The following is a 19,942-nucleotide window of genomic DNA, read 5'->3' as shown; positions in this document are numbered from 1 at the left end:
CAATTTACTAGTGAAATAAGTTATTGTTATTGTTATACATTTTATTAAATCATTTAATTTTGACCATATGGCCTTAGCAATAAACAAGCCGTTCTTTAATGTCACCAACTGTTGTTTAGTACCCTTTGTTTTCTTTTCTTTTTTTACTTTCTTAAAAAGTATCGGTTCAGGCACCGTTAATTATGTATGCGATTAATTTCGATTAATTAATCACAGAGTCTGTAATTAATTAGATTAATTTTTTTAATCGATTGACAGCCCTAAAATTAATATAAACACATTCATTTAATGTTACAGGTTACATTCAACACTGTTGTTTCACATCCTTGAATAAAGAAAATACCCCTCAATAGAAAAATAATAATAAAAAAATAGGTTAAAAAAGGAAAATATAAAATTTGTGTAATAATAGAAAATATAAAAATAGGTTAAAAAGGAAAATATAAAATTAATATAAAACACATTCATTTAATGTTACAGGTTACATTCAACACTGTCTTTTCACATCCTCGAATAAAGAAAATACCCCTCAATAGAAAAATAATAATAATAAAAAATAGGTTTAAAAAGGAAAATATAAAATTAATATAAACACATTCATTTAATGTTACAGGTTACATTCAACACTGTCGTTTCACATCCTTGAATAAAGAAAATACCCCTCAATAGAAAAATAATAATAAAAAAAATAGGTTAAAAAAGGAAAATATAAAATTAGTGTAATAATAGAAAATATAAAAATAGATTAAAAACTAGCCCAACGAGTCGTAGTAATGGGTGATGTAATACTAAAGGGTCTAGGAGTACTAGTTGCTTGTAAATCAGAAGGTGTGCTATGTGTAAATGTAGGGGCAAGCCTTATTGCTCTAGGAGTGCGAGGGGAGCGTAAATCAGTCATTGGTGATTGTGTATTAGTTTCAGCCTGTGCCCCTGTTTTAAATGCCTCAATAGAACGACGTACCATTGTGTTTGGGATTACGGATAGCGGCACATTTAAGCTAGCTAGCGTTTTTAAAAATAGGGTCCACCCTTTTGGTCTTGAATGGTCTGAAACATTATTATGGGTTGTGACACTTTTCTGTAGATCATAAAGATGACTGCCTGCCACATTCTTATTTTCAACAACTATTTCCCCTTGTCTTGTCCATGATATCTGGTCATTGTGACGGGATAATGAAGCCATTATGTATTCCGCATTTCTTTTGTTTCTTGTAGGCATATGTTTCAACACTTCTGTCTTTAACATATTTTCTTCATCTTTTGAATCATCCTTTGAATCAACGCTACATCGGGTGAGATAAATGAGAACTGGCGAACATCAAAAGTGTCGCTGAACATGAGCTGTGTGAATCGGGAGGGGTCTGTTATGAGTTCAGCAGTCGTCATGTTGTTACGCATAGCAAATTACCCCCAAAGACTATTCAGAATCAATTTATTAGTGTTTCTGACTGCTTTGTTGACACATATCTTGGCAATAGTATCTGATTTTTTGATCATTTTCTACCTTGTGATACAACTTCATAGCATTTGTTCGGCCTCCAAAGAGGGCTTCTCGAGGATTGAGACGCACCGGCTTTTCATATGTTAACATGAACTCCTTAACGTCTGGGTTATCGCCCACAGCCTTCCGCCAATCACATTCCCACATCACAACAACCGTTAGCCCATACACATTTTTTAGAGCAGTCACCCTGTTATGGAACTCTATGCGCAGTTCACCCTGTGGTTTTTTTTTTTTTGGTGAGAGGGTTGATTTCAGCTTGCGCATAGCATTTATCGCATCCGTGAAAGAAGCACCCAGTAAATTCATAACATGTGTTTGTGGCTTCACAATAGCCATCTACAAAGAACGGGCCAAATTACTTTTCACCTCTGTTCAGAGCGTGCTGTATGTCAAGGTCCCTTCTGTGTGCAACATACTCTAGCCACTGTATTGAAATGTCAGAACACGTCTTGTTTTGCCTAATGTAAGCACCCTCGTGCTTCCCTTGAGCAGATCTGAGAACCCCATGGCTGCCGGTGTTTTAGATAGAGCCATAGGAATAAAACTGAATGAGTCTATCCAACGCTGATTGTAAGTAGAATCGTTCATCAGAAGCACCCTAGAACCACGCATAGTAATAGTTGGACAAAGTTTCTTGTTCACCAGCTACTATTAAACTATGTAACTGTCAAAACCTGAGGCATTGTGTGCTATAAAAGTATCTTTTGTATTTCTCCTGTCTGTAGTTCTGAATGAATAATGCTATGCAGTTTGATGTTTCGTAGCAGTTTTTCTGCCATCCATATCCATAATGCATACGAAATTAGCTTCATGGCGACCGTCATGATATCGCGTCTCGAAATCGTAAAAGAGATACTTATCACTAATTTCTTCGCGTTTGAGGGGCTGGATAAAGCACTCGTGCGTTGTGGAAACTACAGGCTCTCTACCATGCAGACATTTTGGGATTCTACAGACGTGTGGTTTTTTTAGCCGTCCGGTATGTCATGTGACAGTCCTCACAATATTTGATTCGGTCGCAGGGTATGAGGTGGTGTTTCACATCGGGTTTTTTATGGTTTTCAAAACACTGTTGAGATTTGCATATGCGTCTACAGCCTGTGCATTTAATAGTTTTATTAGGTATACAAGCAGAGTAACATACATTACAAAGTAAACTACACCGGTGCTCCAGGGCATTCTCGTAGGCCTTGTAACAACCATCGCAGACGTACGAAGCACCGAAAAAAGATGTTTTATTTACGATGAGATAATAATGCTCGTTATGCAAATACAGCCAGGCTGTCTTCACATTTGGTTCGTCGTGCGTTTTGAAGATCTGGGGTTTTTTACAACCGGCACCATGATGGAATATTACAATTTTCATTTTCTGCTGTTGACATAATGTGCCAGACAGAGCGCAAAGCAGAGATTGTCATTGCCTTCGCTATTCTTGGGATTGTATAAAGCATTGCCTTTTGCTGCCAATATTGATTATATGATCGTAGCCAATGCTTCCTAGTTTTCGATGCCCCCCCCTCTATTAAACCTGTTAGGGTACTACACACCCTGTCAGGCACACTACCAATATCTGTCAAATCAATATTTCGAAGGTCGACATCTTGACGAAATTCAGCAGCATTAAAAAGGGGGATCTGTCTGGATGCTATTTCAGACGTTACCTTAAAAACGCTGCAAGGACGCCTCACACACCGGGAGACGGACGCGGGGGACGTGCTACAATAACGGGATGGCGGAGGTTGGGTTTAGGAAAAACACAACGGGGAAAGGACGCCTCACACACCGGGAGGAGGCCGCTGGGGACGCCGGGAGGCGGCTGCTGGGGACGCGCAACAATAAGGGACGGTTGTGATTAGAAAGACAACGGGGAAAGGACACCTCACATGCCAGGAGACGGCTGCTGGGGACGCGCGACAATAACAGGACGGTTGTGATTAGGAAGACAACGGGGAAACAAAACGCCACACGCAGGACGCAAAGTCCTGTATTGTTTGACCCATCCACCATCCCGAACCAACCTCCCTATGCGGATTTTCGGCTTTTCATACTACTCCCTCTACTCAGTTTTTCTCCACCTCCCAGCTGATACTGTATACTTACTTATTATGGTGAGAGTGTTGAGAGAACGGCTTGTGAGAATCAAACTACCGCCTTTTCATAGCGGTGGGGGGGGGCGCGATACTCACTGCTGTGTAAACAGCCGACACAAAGGCACGCGCGTGACGTCACGCTCTAGCGCGGGAAGGCTCAGCGCTCTCTGTTATCTCTATGGCAACAAACAACACACGGATGTGTGGGAAAGCTTGCCACCAAAGAATGCATGGCTGTCAAGCTCATCACAAAAGGCTATATGCCCCAGTTGACCAGCCTCCTCCTCCTTTTCAACGGTGTGTTGGAAACAACCATGTCATCTCAGGGGAGATAGCTGCTCTGACGTCAGAGCTGGCAGAGCTGCGGGCAAAGGATGCTTTTTGTCCCGCGTCCCTCCAGGTGAAGAGAACGACGGTTTCTGTTCCCGTTACTTCTCACACCGGGAAAGACGGGCGGAATGAAACCCTTCTCGACCTTGTCAGCGCCAAGGCTGGACGCACTAAGATCTCTGTTGTCACGTATCACGCCCCACGCGACAGTGTCAGCGCTGTCTGCGCAAGTGCATCCTGGTTCCCGACTCTGGTTCAGCTGCTAGAGTCCCCTGGCAACTACCGTGGCACGAGGACGCTTTGTCACAGCTGAATGGCGCAATATTTCACCCCCCGGTGATAAGCCAGCGGCGGTGGGGTTGGCCGCTGAGCAGGAACGCTTGCAGAGACTAGGCTTGCCCCCTGCCGTGGTGTGCACTATTCAGGGCGCAAAAGCCCCCTCTACTATGGCATGTTACGCAGGGCGTTGGTCTGCTTTCCAGCGTTGGTGCACGGAGAAGGGTGCGATCCTCTCCATTAGAGGGGACGGGAGCGCGGCCACTTTACAGCCAAATCCATCGTCACACCAAAGGAGTTTTCCCTCCACCTCATAACAACGACGCGGAGGAGGCGTCTCACCGACATTCCCGGTGCGCACGTTATTCCAGTATGTTTTATGCATGACAGACTTCAGACGAACATAGCGGCTGTTTGTTAACTACAGAGAACGCACACAAGGTGTGGCTCTTTCGGAGCAGCGTCTGTCTCATTGACTGTGTGAAGCTATCACCCATGCCTGTCGTGCGGAGGGAGTGGAACCCCCATCAGAGCATTCGGGCGCACTCCGCAAGAGCACTGCCAGCGTCTGCAGCCCCCTCAGCGGCGTGACGGTGGCTGACGTTTGCGCAGCGGCCTCCTGGGCGACCTGTGCCCATTCATCCGTTTTTATCTGCACGGTGCGTCTGAGTTCCCCATGACTCACGCAGTTTTATCCGCACTTGACGAAAGATGATGCGCTGTCAGATTTGGTTTTGCTGCTGTCTCCATCCTCCTGCACTTGCGCTTGGAGGAATCCGGGGGGTTTTGCAGCTATTAATTGTGATGTTAATTTTTGGCACCATAAAACATTTTCACAATCCACATGACATGGGCCTCACGATCAGTAGGCCTACTCATGATTATAACAGGGTTTTTCTCATCAAAATAATGTGTTTTGATTCATTAAACCTTGTTCAGTGGAAATAGGAAGATTAATTAGTCTATGTTCTGCTTGTGGACCTTGTGTCGCAGGTGGCGTTGACTACGTCAGATTTGCCCTTACCCCAATAGCAATAGCTCTTAGAGGGCGAAGCCTATACGAAATAGAACAATAGTTACGTATTGTAACTCCAGATTCTATGAGTATAGGTACAGCCCACTAAGATTCAGGCCACCTGCTTCACCAACATTGGCTGAGGAAAAATGCTGATGTTGGAAGCAGATCTCTGGTCGCACCACTGTTATATACAGTATCTGCGGACGTAAGAGAGGCCCATGCGGGGCACAGGGTGCAAAAGAAAATCTTCACGACTGCGCATGCGTGAAGGGATAAACCCAATAGCAATAGCTCTTAGAGGGCTATGCCTATACTCATAGAATCTGGAGTTACAATAAGTAACTATCATTCTCCTACTGATACTTGCATCAGTTTAGCATAAATCAAACAGAAATTAGACACTAATCCTCTCGCAGGAAAATCAATAAGCCATTTAATGATTGGGTGGGTAGTAACACGGTACTCCATAACATTTTAGGGCTGACCTTAAGCGAAGGAGGTTGGGTTTAGGAAAAACACAACGGGGAAAGGACGCCTCACACACCGGGAGGAGGCCGCTGGGGACGCCGGGAGGCGGCTGCTGGGGACGCGCAACAATAAGGGACGGTTGTGATTAGAAAGACAACGGGGAAAGGACACCTCACATGCCAGGAGACGGCTGCTGGGGACGCGCGACAATAACAGGACGGTTGTGATTAGGAAGACAACGGGGAAACAAAACGCCACACGCAGGACGCAAAGTCCTGTATTGTTTGACCCATCCACCATCCCGAACCAACCTCCCTATGCGGATTTTCGGCTTTTCATACTACTCCCTCTACTCAGTTTTTCTCCACCTCCCAGCTGATACTGTATACTTACTTATTATGGTGAGAGTGTTGAGAGAACGGCTTGTGAGAATCAAACTACCGCCTTTTCATAGCGGTGGGGGGGGGCGCGATACTCACTGCTGTGTAAACAGCCGACACAAAGGCACGCGCGTGACGTCACGCTCTAGCGCGGGAAGGCTCAGCGCTCTCTGTTATCTCTATGGCAACAAACAACACACGGATGTGTGGGAAAGCTTGCCACCAAAGAATGCATGGCTGTCAAGCTCATCACAAAAGGCTATATGCCCCAGTTGACCAGCCTCCTCCTCCTTTTCAACGGTGTGTTGGAAACAACCATGTCATCTCAGGGGAGATAGCTGCTCTGACGTCAGAGCTGGCAGAGCTGCGGGCAAAGGATGCTTTTTGTCCCGCGTCCCTCCAGGTGAAGAGAACGACGGTTTCTGTTCCCGTTACTTCTCACACCGGGAAAGACGGGCGGAATGAAACCCTTCTCGACCTTGTCAGCGCCAAGGCTGGACGCACTAAGATCTCTGTTGTCACGTATCACGCCCCACGCGACAGTGTCAGCGCTGTCTGCGCAAGTGCATCCTGGTTCCCGACTCTGGTTCAGCTGCTAGAGTCCCCTGGCAACTACCGTGGCACGAGGACGCTTTGTCACAGCTGAATGGCGCAATATTTCACCCCCCGGTGATAAGCCAGCGGCGGTGGGGTTGGCCGCTGAGCAGGAACGCTTGCAGAGACTAGGCTTGCCCCCTGCCGTGGTGTGCACTATTCAGGGCGCAAAAGCCCCCTCTACTATGGCATGTTACGCAGGGCGTTGGTCTGCTTTCCAGCGTTGGTGCACGGAGAAGGGTGCGATCCTCTCCATTAGAGGGGACGGGAGCGCGGCCACTTTACAGCCAAATCCATCGTCACACCAAAGGAGTTTTCCCTCCACCTCATAACAACGACGCGGAGGAGGCGTCTCACCGACATTCCCGGTGCGCACGTTATTCCAGTATGTTTTATGCATGACAGACTTCAGACGAACATAGCGGCTGTTTGTTAACTACAGAGAACGCACACAAGGTGTGGCTCTTTCGGAGCAGCGTCTGTCTCATTGACTGTGTGAAGCTATCACCCATGCCTGTCGTGCGGAGGGAGTGGAACCCCCATCAGAGCATTCGGGCGCACTCCGCAAGAGCACTGCCAGCGTCTGCAGCCCCCTCAGCGGCGTGACGGTGGCTGACGTTTGCGCAGCGGCCTCCTGGGCGACCTGTGCCCATTCATCCGTTTTTATCTGCACGGTGCGTCTGAGTTCCCCATGACTCACGCAGTTTTATCCGCACTTGACGAAAGATGATGCGCTGTCAGATTTGGTTTTGCTGCTGTCTCCATCCTCCTGCACTTGCGCTTGGAGGAATCCGGGGGGTTTTGCAGCTATTAATTGTGATGTTAATTTTTGGCACCATAAAACATTTTCACAATCCACATGACATGGGCCTCACGATCAGTAGGCCTACTCATGATTATAACAGGGTTTTTCTCATCAAAATAATGTGTTTTGATTCATTAAACCTTGTTCAGTGGAAATAGGAAGATTAATTAGTCTATGTTCTGCTTGTGGACCTTGTGTCGCAGGTGGCGTTGACTACGTCAGATTTGCCCTTACCCCAATAGCAATAGCTCTTAGAGGGCGAAGCCTATACGAAATAGAACAATAGTTACGTATTGTAACTCCAGATTCTATGAGTATAGGTACAGCCCACTAAGATTCAGGCCACCTGCTTCACCAACATTGGCTGAGGAAAAATGCTGATGTTGGAAGCAGATCTCTGGTCGCACCACTGTTATATACAGTATCTGCGGACGTAAGAGAGGCCCATGCGGGGCACAGGGTGCAAAAGAAAATCTTCACGACTGCGCATGCGTGAAGGGATAAACCCAATAGCAATAGCTCTTAGAGGGCTATGCCTATACTCATAGAATCTGGAGTTACAATAAGTAACTATCATTCTCCTACTGATACTTGCATCAGTTTAGCATAAATCAAACAGAAATTAGACACTAATCCTCTCGCAGGAAAATCAATAAGCCATTTAATGATTGGGTGGGTAGTAACACGGTACTCCATAACATTTTAGGGCTGACCTTAAGCGAAGATAAAGGAAGAAGGATGTCCTAGGGATCTCAAAAGCTAGCTCTCAGGTCTAGCTCCAGGTCTTGAGCTAGCTCAAAACTCAACATACCTTCTCCATTGAATAACTGGTATAGAGTATAAATACCTCTGTCACTCCACTGGTTATAAACAAAAGGTTTGTTACCAGACATTAAGTGTATGTTGTGCCAAATTTGGGTGTTCAAATGCCACTTATTGGTGTAGCGTAGTTGCTCCTCCACCTGTTTAAAGTCGGTCAATGTGTTGGTGAGTGCAGTCTTAGACTTCCAGTGAGGTTTTGTTCTATTTCTCTCCATGGAACTGTAGATGAGGGGTCTATCCACACTCTGAGGGCCCGTAGCTGAAAGGCTCTGTGGTACACTTTAAGGTTGGGGAGGGCCAGGCCTCCTGTGTTTGTGGTACATTGAATAGAAGAGTATTTTAGCCTAGGTTGTTTAGTATTCCAAATATACTGCCGAATTACAGTATGAAGTTTCTTCCAGAAATGTATTGGTGGGGGTAAGGGGATCATTGTACTTAAGAAATTCACACGAGGAACTATGTTCATTTTAACAACAGCAATGCTGGCAGCGCAGACCAATTAGCCAGATCCCTTTGAACACTACTTAGTACAGTTTCATAGTTGTCCTGGACAACTCGCTATAGCGATGCATGAATGGTGATGCCCAAATATGTAATTTTGCTTTGGGTTGGAATTGTATCACTAATAGCTGATGTCACCTTTCTGTTGTTCAACAGAAGAAGATTAGATTTATTCCAATCGATTTTATAGCCGGAGATTGAGCCAAATTCGTTAAAGATCTTAAGAATATTTGGAACAGAGTCCTCAAGGTCAGATATGTACAGCAAAATATCATCTGCAATAACGATACTGAGTTATTGGATTTAATCTGGACATTACATATTTTATCTTGCCTTATAGCCTGGGCTAACGGTTCAAGAGAGATCGCAAATAGCATGGGAGAGGGCGGGCATCCCTGTCGCAAGCCCCGTGCGATGGGGAATGGCTGTGAATGCAGGCCATTGGTTAAGACTATGGCCGTGGGAATCGCATATAAAGTACGTACCATGTCAATGAATTTGGTTCCATTACTTGCCACAAGTAGTTCCACTCTAGGCAGTCAAAAGCCTTTTTCCGCGTCCAGTGATAAAACTGCTGCCGTTGTTGGAAGGTTTTTGGCTTCTTCTCTTACATGGAGTAATCTGTAGTCTGCTTGACGCTTTGGTATAAACCCTGATTGGTTGGGTGGACTAGCTTCTCAATGAAGCGTTCAGGCGTAGTGCCAAGACTTTGAAATAAAGCTTAATATCAGTCCCAATGAGGCTGATGGGCCTGTAGTTCGAGTTCAAAAATTGTCGTTTTCTGTCATCGGAGGCATTTTTGCCCAGAGGCAATGGACTACAGCCAGTAGTAGGAGCTACTTCCGCATGTTTTCAACCCGCCAATAGGGGGTTGGACTGTTGTCTTTCTCCGAAGATTCCCAAACCAAAACGAACGTCAGTCATCTTGAATCCTCGCTTACTGGCTTCTCAGCAGAAAACTTGTAGATAGATAGATTTATTCATCCCAAAGGAAATTTTAGAACAACAATTATGTGCATTCAAACTACCGCACACGTGTACCACCGGGATACATTGGTACAGATCGGAGAATATGCAGGACACTTTTACTACTTTATTACAGACAGAATACTCAACACACTACGCGAGTTTCGCCCGCCAGGTATGGAGACCAGTGGTGTTGCTCGATGCATCTGGCTGGTAAAGGGACATCATCAGCGGGGAACGTTGAACGAGTGTGCCGGTGGAAAGCTAACGCTAGCCGGCCACCTGTTCCATCAATCCTGCTTGCAAGTGTCCACTCATTAGACAACAAACTGGACTACATCCAACTTCAACGAAACTCCCACCGCGAGTTCAGAGACTGCTGTGTTTTTGTTGTTGTTGAAACATTGCTGTATCGGACTATCCAGCTACCAGGCCGGCTGCTCTGTCACCGGGTAAGACTAGCTAGTGGAGGTGGGCTATGTTAACACGGACTGGTGCAGAAATGGGGTGCTTGTATCCAACTAACTGCTAAAAATGTACGGCTGTGTTTATACTCATATGTGTTTATAGCCCACCAAGAGCTAATGTTTGTAGCTATGTGTTAGCTGAACTTTACGAGCATGTGTGTGCACTAAATGTAGCCTGTTTCGTATGTCGTTTTTATATAATGTCATTTTTATATATTTTAATTGTGTAACCAATTGAGCCACGGTGAAACGTTGTTTCGTGTATATGGCTGAAATGACAATAAAACACACTAAAGTTGAGTTGACTGTCTCACTGTCTGTCTGTAAATGGTAGGCGTGGCTTGGGAGTAGACGATAAAGCAGCGAAGCAAGTGCATTCTGGGATTTGGTGTTTTTCATCCACATGAGACAAAAACACATTTTCTGGCTTTTCTCGGCCTAGAAGCCTCCAATTTCTAAAAAAAAAATTCACATTTCTGCTACATAAGTGACCCAATTTAAAGATATATTCAACTTTCCAACGGTGAAATATTCCTTTAAATTGCCACCTTTTCTCCTAACATAACACAATGGAATGTGGTTATCAGCACATTGTGATCAGACAGGGTTGCTGGTTCCATTGCTATCATGTGGAACATTGCCTTAAGTTCATTGGAGCACAAAAAATAATCAATGCGGGAGTGGGAGAGGTGACGTGTGGAAAAAAAGGTGTAGGCTAATCCTTGCTAGTAGGATTGTGCATTCCCCATATATCTGTAAGATGGTGGGATTCCACAACTGCATTGAACATGTCCAAATGTAGCTCAGCGTAATTTCTGTCAGGTAGACTTCTAATACGTTGTCTCTATTCTCTTTAACTGATCAGCTGGGCAGTGGGTGTTTCGGTTCTGTATGCCAATTAGAATCAGGCACGTATGTTCTATCCAATCACAGCATGACTACCTTGTTTTAAATATCTTCTCTCTCCCGTTTCTGTCAGTTGTATTTTCAGACGAGAGTGCGAGTGCGAGTAGTAGTTGTTGGCTTATGGCATTAGTGGTTTTCTATGTTGCGTCTGGTTCGTGGTTGTGTGTCATTTCAGGTTAAGAGCACATTTCAATTCACCTTTTCCGGCGTGTCTCGTGTGGTAGCAAATGATGTCTATCCTAGAGGATTTCTCTCTCGCACTTGTCCTGCAAGCTGTTTTCCGTAGCATGGCGCATGCACGCGGGTGCAAACAGTAGCATCCTGGCAGGCAGAAATCACTCCAGAAGTACTTTCACACGACTGCAGTCCCGGAGATTTTGCCTTGTTTGTAGCTCCCGACTCGCCGCACGGCCCGCTCTGAACTGCAGCTGGCCTCCAGCCGCGACTCTCAGCCGTGGCGTTGTACGTGTTTTGGTCAGGTTCATTACGGCAGAGGAACCGGCATGTCAACTCAGATGAATAATCCAACCCTTCGTAGTTAAGTTATCTCATCGGGCATATTTTGTTCATTCATGTTTGCCACCCACCAGTAATGCGGATCACGTTGCTGTGGCCTGGAGTTCCGGGCTCTGTCTAAACTCTGGCTTCTACCGCAGATTCCTCTGCATCTCTGGGGCCTATTTACCGTAAATTCTATGATAGAGACAGCCGGGGACGTTGTTTTACTTCTATACATGCAGCAAGTTTAATTGTGTACTTAGACTGGCACGTCTTTTCTCTATGGGCTCTCTAGGCTGGCTGCTTTTTAGTTTTCCGACATTTTGTTAGTGTGCTGTCATTGCAGCTGACGTTCTAAAGTAAAGTACGTGCGCGTTTACATGCGCATTTACGGTGGATTCAGTTTTTCAACAGGTGTTGCTCTGGACATGGATGCATTAGCTGGATGGTGACACTGAAGTATGTTAGGGTTGAGCGCTACTGCGCAGCTGCAAACTGAGTTTACCTACGTAGTTGTGGTATGAAGAGCCTGTCCGAAGTTGTAATCTTCTGATGGTTGTGCATGAGTAAACTCCATCGTGTCAATCTTGCAGAGTGAGATTGAGTTATGTGCTAGGAATAATGTAGGCAAGGGGTAATTGTTGCTAACTGGAATGCTAGTTAACATTAGTTATTATCTTGCAAGTAACGGTAGCTTTTTTGTTTTTAACTATAAACGTCTGTTATGGTGCACACCGTGACATACAAGCTATGGAGCATTTATACATTGTTGTGTTTCTTTAGTTAAATGTACGAATTACGTCTTTAACGCTTCGGATGTAAGTTATTGGTGTCAAGTGACGTCATATGGCAGTCACTGGATGCTACGGGGGGTGAGTACTTGGTAGCATATAATGGGTAGTACATGGAGGTACGTAAGTGTGTGGTCCCATATTCGTGATGTTTCTGGGCTTAAGTACTGGTTAATACTTGGGCAGGTGTAAATTCTTTCTCGTTAGGGAATGACACGTTAAGGTTTGTCTTCGGAGCTGTCGTGATAATTGTCAGTAGTCATGCTGACGTCAGCAAAATGCATAAGGCACTTATATTCTGCATTTGTACATAAATATACTCATTGCCGTTGTTGCCTGCTTACTAACGTTTTGTGCGTTATGCTCACTCATGGTGGGTAGCTCACACTCATTATGTTTCATATATGGTCTTTCAAAGCAAGTGTTCTCAGCATAATATTTATATTGTACAAACTATCTAACAAGCTGCATTGCTCGCATCAGCTATTTAGCCTACTTTTATTTTCATCTCATATCTGTGGGGCCTCTTGGTGTTTACGTTTTATTTTATCTATTTACAAGATGTGTTGTTCATTTCCACTAAGCTTCCTGTGTTGGTAATAGATTGGTGTGAGTCCTGCAAATCAGATTCTGACTGATTCCCGGTAGATGTGTTGGAACCGGTGGCAGCCCAGGTTTCTAATCACTACGTGTATTCACTTTCGGTTATGGCTGGTCGGTGGTTAGTCTTGCATCATTAAAGTACGTTGTCTTATTCATGGGCACGCAAACTCAGCATGGTGCATATGGATCGCGTGTCAGCATTATGGTCATCGCATCCTCCTATTTCATGGATCCTTCTTGTGGTATCTTATGTCTGACTTTGTTACTTTGTACCTAGATTCTGCGATGCCCTCTGAAGGTAAGTATTTTGTGTATTACCCAGACACTTCCTATCACTTATGAAATATTTTGGGCATGTCAAGAACAATACATTTTTGTTGTGGTTGGTAATCATTTGTTTCGCATAATCGTCATCGTGCGGTTGGCTTCTCTGTCTTAACCACGCTAGGTCAGTTGGTATCTGGGTATTATTAAGGCGCTGTATTAATAATACATGTGTGGCACTTGTTTTCTTTTGCTGAGCTAAGTTTTGGGGGAATCCCTATCCTAAGTATGGTGGTGGTAGTCCATCTTACTGGGCAAAAGGCAGTCGTTATTGTCTTATGTTACTGATTGAATTTTAGCAGCTAGTTGTACAGTTCATCTCTGCAATATGTTTAAACATAATTCACCTTTGCAATGGGATTCTTATATAGCTACACCCTATAGATCTCCTCATATCTATGTCTCATTATGAGCATGTTTTACACGATATCGTTGCAGCACGGCCAGCTATACTTCATATTATGCACGTTTAAATAGCCTCTTATTGCAGCATGTTTAACCTGTTTTTCTCGCAGGATGGGTAAATTCTCTATTGTAACTCTTCATTTATGCAGTGCATTAAGTGACGTTATCACTGATCTTGTACGCAGCTAACTCATGACATTTGACCTCATTAGTTGTACTCCTTACAACACTAACCTTCTAAGTCTCAGACACTGCTTCTTTTCATTGTTTTTATCTAAGATTAACTACTCATTGCTTATGCTCATACTAGAGGTTTTCCGGGTGTATTTCGGTATAGCCATCATTTAGTTTTCTTTACTCAGTTTAGTCGGGTCATTCATTCAGAATAGGGGCAGCTACTAATGTGGGAAATCTAGGCATTTCATGTATGTCCCTGCAACAACCCGGCATATGGTCTTCCTCTGTTTATTCCCCTTACATTCGTAACGTCTTTGCAACCCAGTGATCTTTTTGGCATAATCCAGGTAAGCGTGCATATAACTGGTTGTGGTGTATTGATCTCTTAACAGTGGTGGTTGTAGTACTGCATCTCAGTAAAATAACCAGGCATATATTTATTTTAGTAAAAGTACTATGTTAACCCTTCAGTAACAGTACCCGGTTCTAATGTACTTTAAGTATTAAAGTATAAAGTCTGCAGAGGTTCTGTGTGTTCCGGCCTGAATTGCCGAGGTTTGGGTTTGTGTTCAGCCTTCTTAATGTGGATGCGCTAGTTCAATCATTGTTGCCCGCACTGACACACAGTTTTGCCATTTAAAGATATGATTGAGTATCTATCTTACAGAGTAGTAGCCTGTCACCCTTATTTGTTTTCCTGGAGATTTCCCTATGTCAAAATGTTGGTTTAAACAGCATTTGGTACTAGTCATTATCAAAGCTAACATTTCACCAAAGCGTTTTACGAGTCATTCATTTGGAATAGGGGCTGCTACTACTGCTGCTAGTCGAGGGGTCTACAGTACTTCTCTACAACAACTTGGACTGTGGGCTTCCTGTGTACTCTTCATATATTTGCTCTGATGTAGAAGACATCATCAATAACCAGAGATCTCTTAAACCTTGATTGTGGTAAGATTGCATATAACTGGTGGTGGTGTATTGGATGGGTGGTGTTCTCAATGGTACTGATGTATTGTTATAACTGTTTTCATCAATTTAGATTTTATTTTTGCATCTATCATAACTACAGGTTCTGTGTTTGTTCCTGCCTGAATTCCCAATGTTTTGTGTTATGTTCAGCCTGAATTGCTGATGTGTATTGCCCTTATAATTACAGGTGCCTTTGTAACTGCAGAGGTCTGTGGTTGTTCCTGCCTGGATTGCTGAGATTTCGTGTTCAGCTGAATTGCTGATATGTATTTTTGTTTTAGATCTGCAGAAGTTTTGTTTGTTCCAGCCTGAATTGCTGATATGTGGTTGTTTTTTATAATTACAGGTGCCGTTGTAACTGCAGAGGTCTGTGGTTGTTCCTGCCTGGATTGCAGAGTGCATATTCAGCTGAATTGCTGATATTTTGTTTGTTCCGGCCTGAATTGCCGAGATTTTGTTTTGTTCCGGCCTGAATCGCCGAGTTTTGTTTGTTCCGGCCTGAATTGCCGAGTTTTGTTTGTTCTGGCCTGAATTGCCGAGTTTTGTTTTGTTCCGGCCTGTATTGCCGAGTTTTGTTTGTTCCGGCCTGAATTGCCGAGTTTTGTTTGTTCCGGCCTGAATTGCCGAGTTTTGTTTGTTCCGGCCTGAATTGCCGAGTTTTGTTTGTTCCGGCCTGTATTGCCGAGTTTTGTTTTGTTCCGGCCTGAATCGCCGAGTTTTGTTTATTCCGGCCTGAATCGTCGAGTTTTGTTTGTTCGGCCTGTATTGCCGAGGTTTTCTTTTGCAACATCGTATTCTTATGTCTTTTGGGATTTGTTCAATGTCAATGCTCAATGTCTTTGTTACACTGATTATTCACTGATTATTTAACACATTCATGTTTCTATTACCATACAGATTGTGGCGGCTGTAAGGTATGTAGGCTATATTCTTGTCATTTAATTACTTAAATTCTTTTCAAGTTTTGGGGGATGTGTTTGGTTTTCCTAAACATTAATTGTATAGATCCCCTTTTACAATGGAGTCTAATCTCCAAATAATTGTGTGTACTTGTTTGGTTAATTGTTAGTAATAAATGTTTGCATATCTGCAACGAAGTCTCTCCTGATTGAAATGTAGCTCAGCGTAAATTCTGTCAGGTAGACTTCTAATACGTTGTCTCTATTCTCTTTAACTGATCAGCTGGGCAGTGGGTGTTTCGGTTCTGTATGCCAATTAGAATCAGGCACGTATGTTCTATCCAATCACAGCATGACTACCTTGTTTTAAATATCTTCTCTCTCCCGTTTCTGTCAGTTGTATTTTCAGACGAGAGTGCGACCCGCCTCCTCCCCTTCTACCTCCAGGCATTGTCGACGGTGTATCGGTCTTCTCCCGGCTGACGGCCCATTTTATATCTCGGATTTTCTCACCACCACCACCAGTGTCTAGATTCCATTGGGGGATGTGTTTGGTTTTCCTAAACATTAATTGTATAGATCCCCTTTTACAATGGAGTCTAATCTCCAAATAATTGTGTGTACTTGTTTGGTTAATTGTTAGTAATAAATGTTTGCATATCTGCAACGAAGTCTCTCCTGATTGAATATGCGTTTTGGGGCTTTCGTGTGGTTGACCCCTGATCTATCCTGATTTAAATCTAGCACCACATTCATGTCTCCCCCTATAATAAATGAATATTCATTGAGAGAGAGCAAACCATTGGTTAGGTGCGGGAAAAAGCTTTCATCATATGTAGCCGGTGCGTATACTGAAACGAAGGCTATTTTCCTACTCCTTATCGTAGTACATATATATGATATCCTGCCTGAAGAGTCTTTACTACTTTTGTCTATGGTGAGTGTGCATCTCCGTGACAGCAGCACAATGGAGCCCTTGGTTTTGGTGTCGTCACTAGATGAAGCAGCAACTTTTAAATATATTTTGTAGACAATTTACATCTCTTTTACGTAAATGTGATTCTTGAATAAGCGCCACGTCTATGTTGTTCCTTCTTAAATAGTCCAAGAATTTAGCTTGTTTGATCAGTCCATTTAGCCCCCTGATGTTAACAGAAAGGATTGAAAGTTCAGCCATCTTCAAAATGTACACGTATATACGTTTCGAGTACCCTACCGGTGTTGGGTATTCAGGGGCGTCGGACTGGGGGTAAAACCGATACTGATTACCAGGGCCCAAGGAGAGAGAGGGCCCTTGAAAAGTCTGGAATATATTTTATTTCACCTGAATATTTTCATTTCCTAATTACATTTCATAATGCATGTCAGATGAAATGTAAAGTGTATTGGCTGAATAACTTGGTTGATTGACTAACTACATTTTGTATACAAAAAAGACTATCTAAGGTCTCACCCACCCCTTGCTAATGCGCCAAATGGTTTAGTCCACCTGCACGCATTTTGTGTTGTTCTGTTGAGCATCTGGTGGAGACGTGGAGCGTTAGGTGGAGCGCAAACTTCTAGTATAGAAATGTCTTTCTCAAAGAAAGCCAAATCAGGCTGCCAGAAAAGAAAGGAAAGACAGGATAAGGAGAGAAAACTAAATGAGGGAAAGCAATTGCTGACTGACTTCTTTTCAAAGAAAGGTGAGCACAAACTAGAAAACGAAATGGTGCTAAACTACTTGAATATCTCCGCGACCGTTAGTGCTAAAAACGAACTGAGACAACCCATATGAAGAGCAGAACATACACTTTCAAATGATAATTTGGTTATATGTGTAATCTGAGGTAAAGGCTAAATAAATAAACTACACTAACAATGCTGTTTGCATACAACGCATTTACTGGGGAATAAACTTATACTTAAAAAGTATAAGCTTTACATTTGAGGAAGCTATAGCATGTAAGCAATAGCATTTGTTTAGTTTTGCCTTTTTTCTTCAGATAAAAATGACTAGTGAGACGTTTTGTTTGTCTTTTATTATTAATGTAGCTTTTTCTTAATGTACAAAACTAAAATGGCATGTTTTAAGATTTCATTTATGCCTTGAAGTAATAAAGCATAATACAAATAATGTTCTCAAGTAAAAATCATTTAAGTAAAGTGACTGTAGACCAGAGTAGCCTACATTAAGAAAGTCTGAAATGATGACTTAAGCACATATGGCATTAATATTAGGCTACCTTCAGTGGCATTTACTGGAGGGAGAACTCCAATGTCATGTATAAGTATTTTTCATTCTGCAAATAAAATATGAATGAGTCAAGTGTTGTTTGGTTATCGTTTATTATGCAGTAAGCAGTTTGTTCATGTAGGGATTAGAAAACTAAAATATAATAAATATAATAATATTGTAATATCATTTAGCTTAAATTTAGTAAACACAGTAAAGTAGGTTAGAGAATGTTGGGAAAGGTTTGAAATGTGTGTAGAGAAATTATCAGGCTACTCTAAGCCGTACAGTTAATAGTTATTACCCTATAAACATCTAGGCCTACAGATTCATGTGTACAGAGGCCTGATTATTATTATTATTATAAAAAAACTTTTTTGGGGGGGGGCCATCAGGACTGTCTATGCATAGGGCCCAGGATCTTGTGCTACGCCCCTGTGGGTATTTGTAGGTGTACAGATCCAATTATTGGCAAATTATCAAAGATGTTTTATCAATATTAATAAAGTTATGAATATGGTTATTAATAACTTTATCAAATCAACAAACAATCAAAACGGGGCACCACCCTGGAACTTCAGGGGCCAATAACCGAACTGTGAAATAGTTTCATTAGGTGGTATTCCTTTAAAATACAGATCTTAATTAATTTGATTAATTTATCTGGTATTTTCTAAAGGAACAAAGGGAAGGATGAAATTCGAGCACTGACCTGTGTTCAACCAGCAATTATTACAATAAGTACACAAATAATCACAGACAACTGCTAATTAAAGTATAGTAGAATTTATTAACTTCAAAATTATCAATGGCCAATCAATAATCCTTTGATCAATTAAAACCAATATACGTTTCTTTAAGTAGCTACGACAAAACAAAACCAAAACAAAACCAGCATGTGATGTGATGTGTGTGTGTGTGTGTGTGTGTGTGTGTGTGTGTGTGTGTGTGTGTGTGTGTGAGAGAGGGGGAGAGAGAGAGAGTGCGAGGAGGAGGGGGATGACGAAACCTGGGGGTTGCTTGGTCACGCCCAGATCAGCCGTTAGCTCTTTGAAGCTAGGCAAGGTGTTAGCTGCACAAAAGCTATTTAACCTCAAGAGGGCGGTAGTGGGCTGCGTTGCAAGGCCACATGACTAAGCTGGCCCGTTAGCTCTCCACCTAATGGGTTGCTGACAAAAAAAGACGCTCCAAGAAGCGGAGTTGCAGACCCACACACTAAACTACTTCGCTATGTGCTAGCTGTGTAGCTATTCAACGCATGTGACTCGCTGTTGGCCAGCTGTTCACTTGGGCGTGTGTATGTCCGTACATGTGTGTGTACGTGTGCGTGTTGTTAGAATATATTTTGTGAAAGTGTTAAGAAAAGGTTTTAGAGTTCATGGTGCTGACCTCAGTGCCTCTGTTTTCCTGGGTTATGAGAGGCCATCTAGTTTTACAGTGATTAGACATTATAAAGGAAGGGTGAGAAAGATCCTCTCTGATCGGGGGAGGGAACGAGGCAAACAATGGTCAGCACTATGCAAGCGCGGGATTTGTGACACTGTATGGAAATGACCTGGCTCTCATGATGCTGATGCTAGGGGAAACGCTGTCGGTCCGTTAGGAGATAGACTTTGCCTTGTATCAGATCCATGTACATGTACTTGTATTCTGCAATATCATTCACTAAACTTGTTATTAACTTTAACTGGACGAATCCTGGCCTTGATTTGATTCCTGAGTTTTATTTCTCTGATCTACCAGTAAACGAACACAAAATAGTGACCAAAGAATTGGAGTCAGATTAAGTCTGGCCTTTTTAGGGCCAGACCGGTCAAATCGGTCACATTTTAGATTAAAATCCTACAGTGTGTTAGTGAAAGAGGAAAGAAAGCCCCTTAGGAAGAGAAAGACACTTTGAAAAACCTGATTATCTCACTCAGTACAATAAC

The 19,942-nt window shown here is 43.1% G+C and overlaps 1 long non-coding RNA gene across 1 annotated transcript; it reads right to left on the bottom strand.

Moving 5' to 3' along the window:
* Nucleotides 1-678: 678 nt before the first annotated feature.
* Nucleotides 679-18,598, bottom strand: LOC116048337. Its single transcript, XR_004104615.2, has 3 exons — nt 18,588-18,598; nt 2,154-2,160; nt 679-833 (listed from the first exon to the last, which is right to left on the bottom strand). It is a non-coding gene; the product is annotated as an uncharacterized LOC116048337 (long non-coding RNA).
* Between the last annotated feature and the right edge of the window lie 1,344 nt (nt 18,599-19,942).

The sequence above is a fragment of the Sander lucioperca genome, chromosome 5, assembly GCF_008315115.2.
Source record: "Sander lucioperca isolate FBNREF2018 chromosome 5, SLUC_FBN_1.2, whole genome shotgun sequence".
NCBI lineage: Eukaryota > Metazoa > Chordata > Actinopteri > Perciformes > Percidae > Sander > Sander lucioperca.
This window is presented reverse-complemented; position numbering and strand designations above follow the sequence as displayed.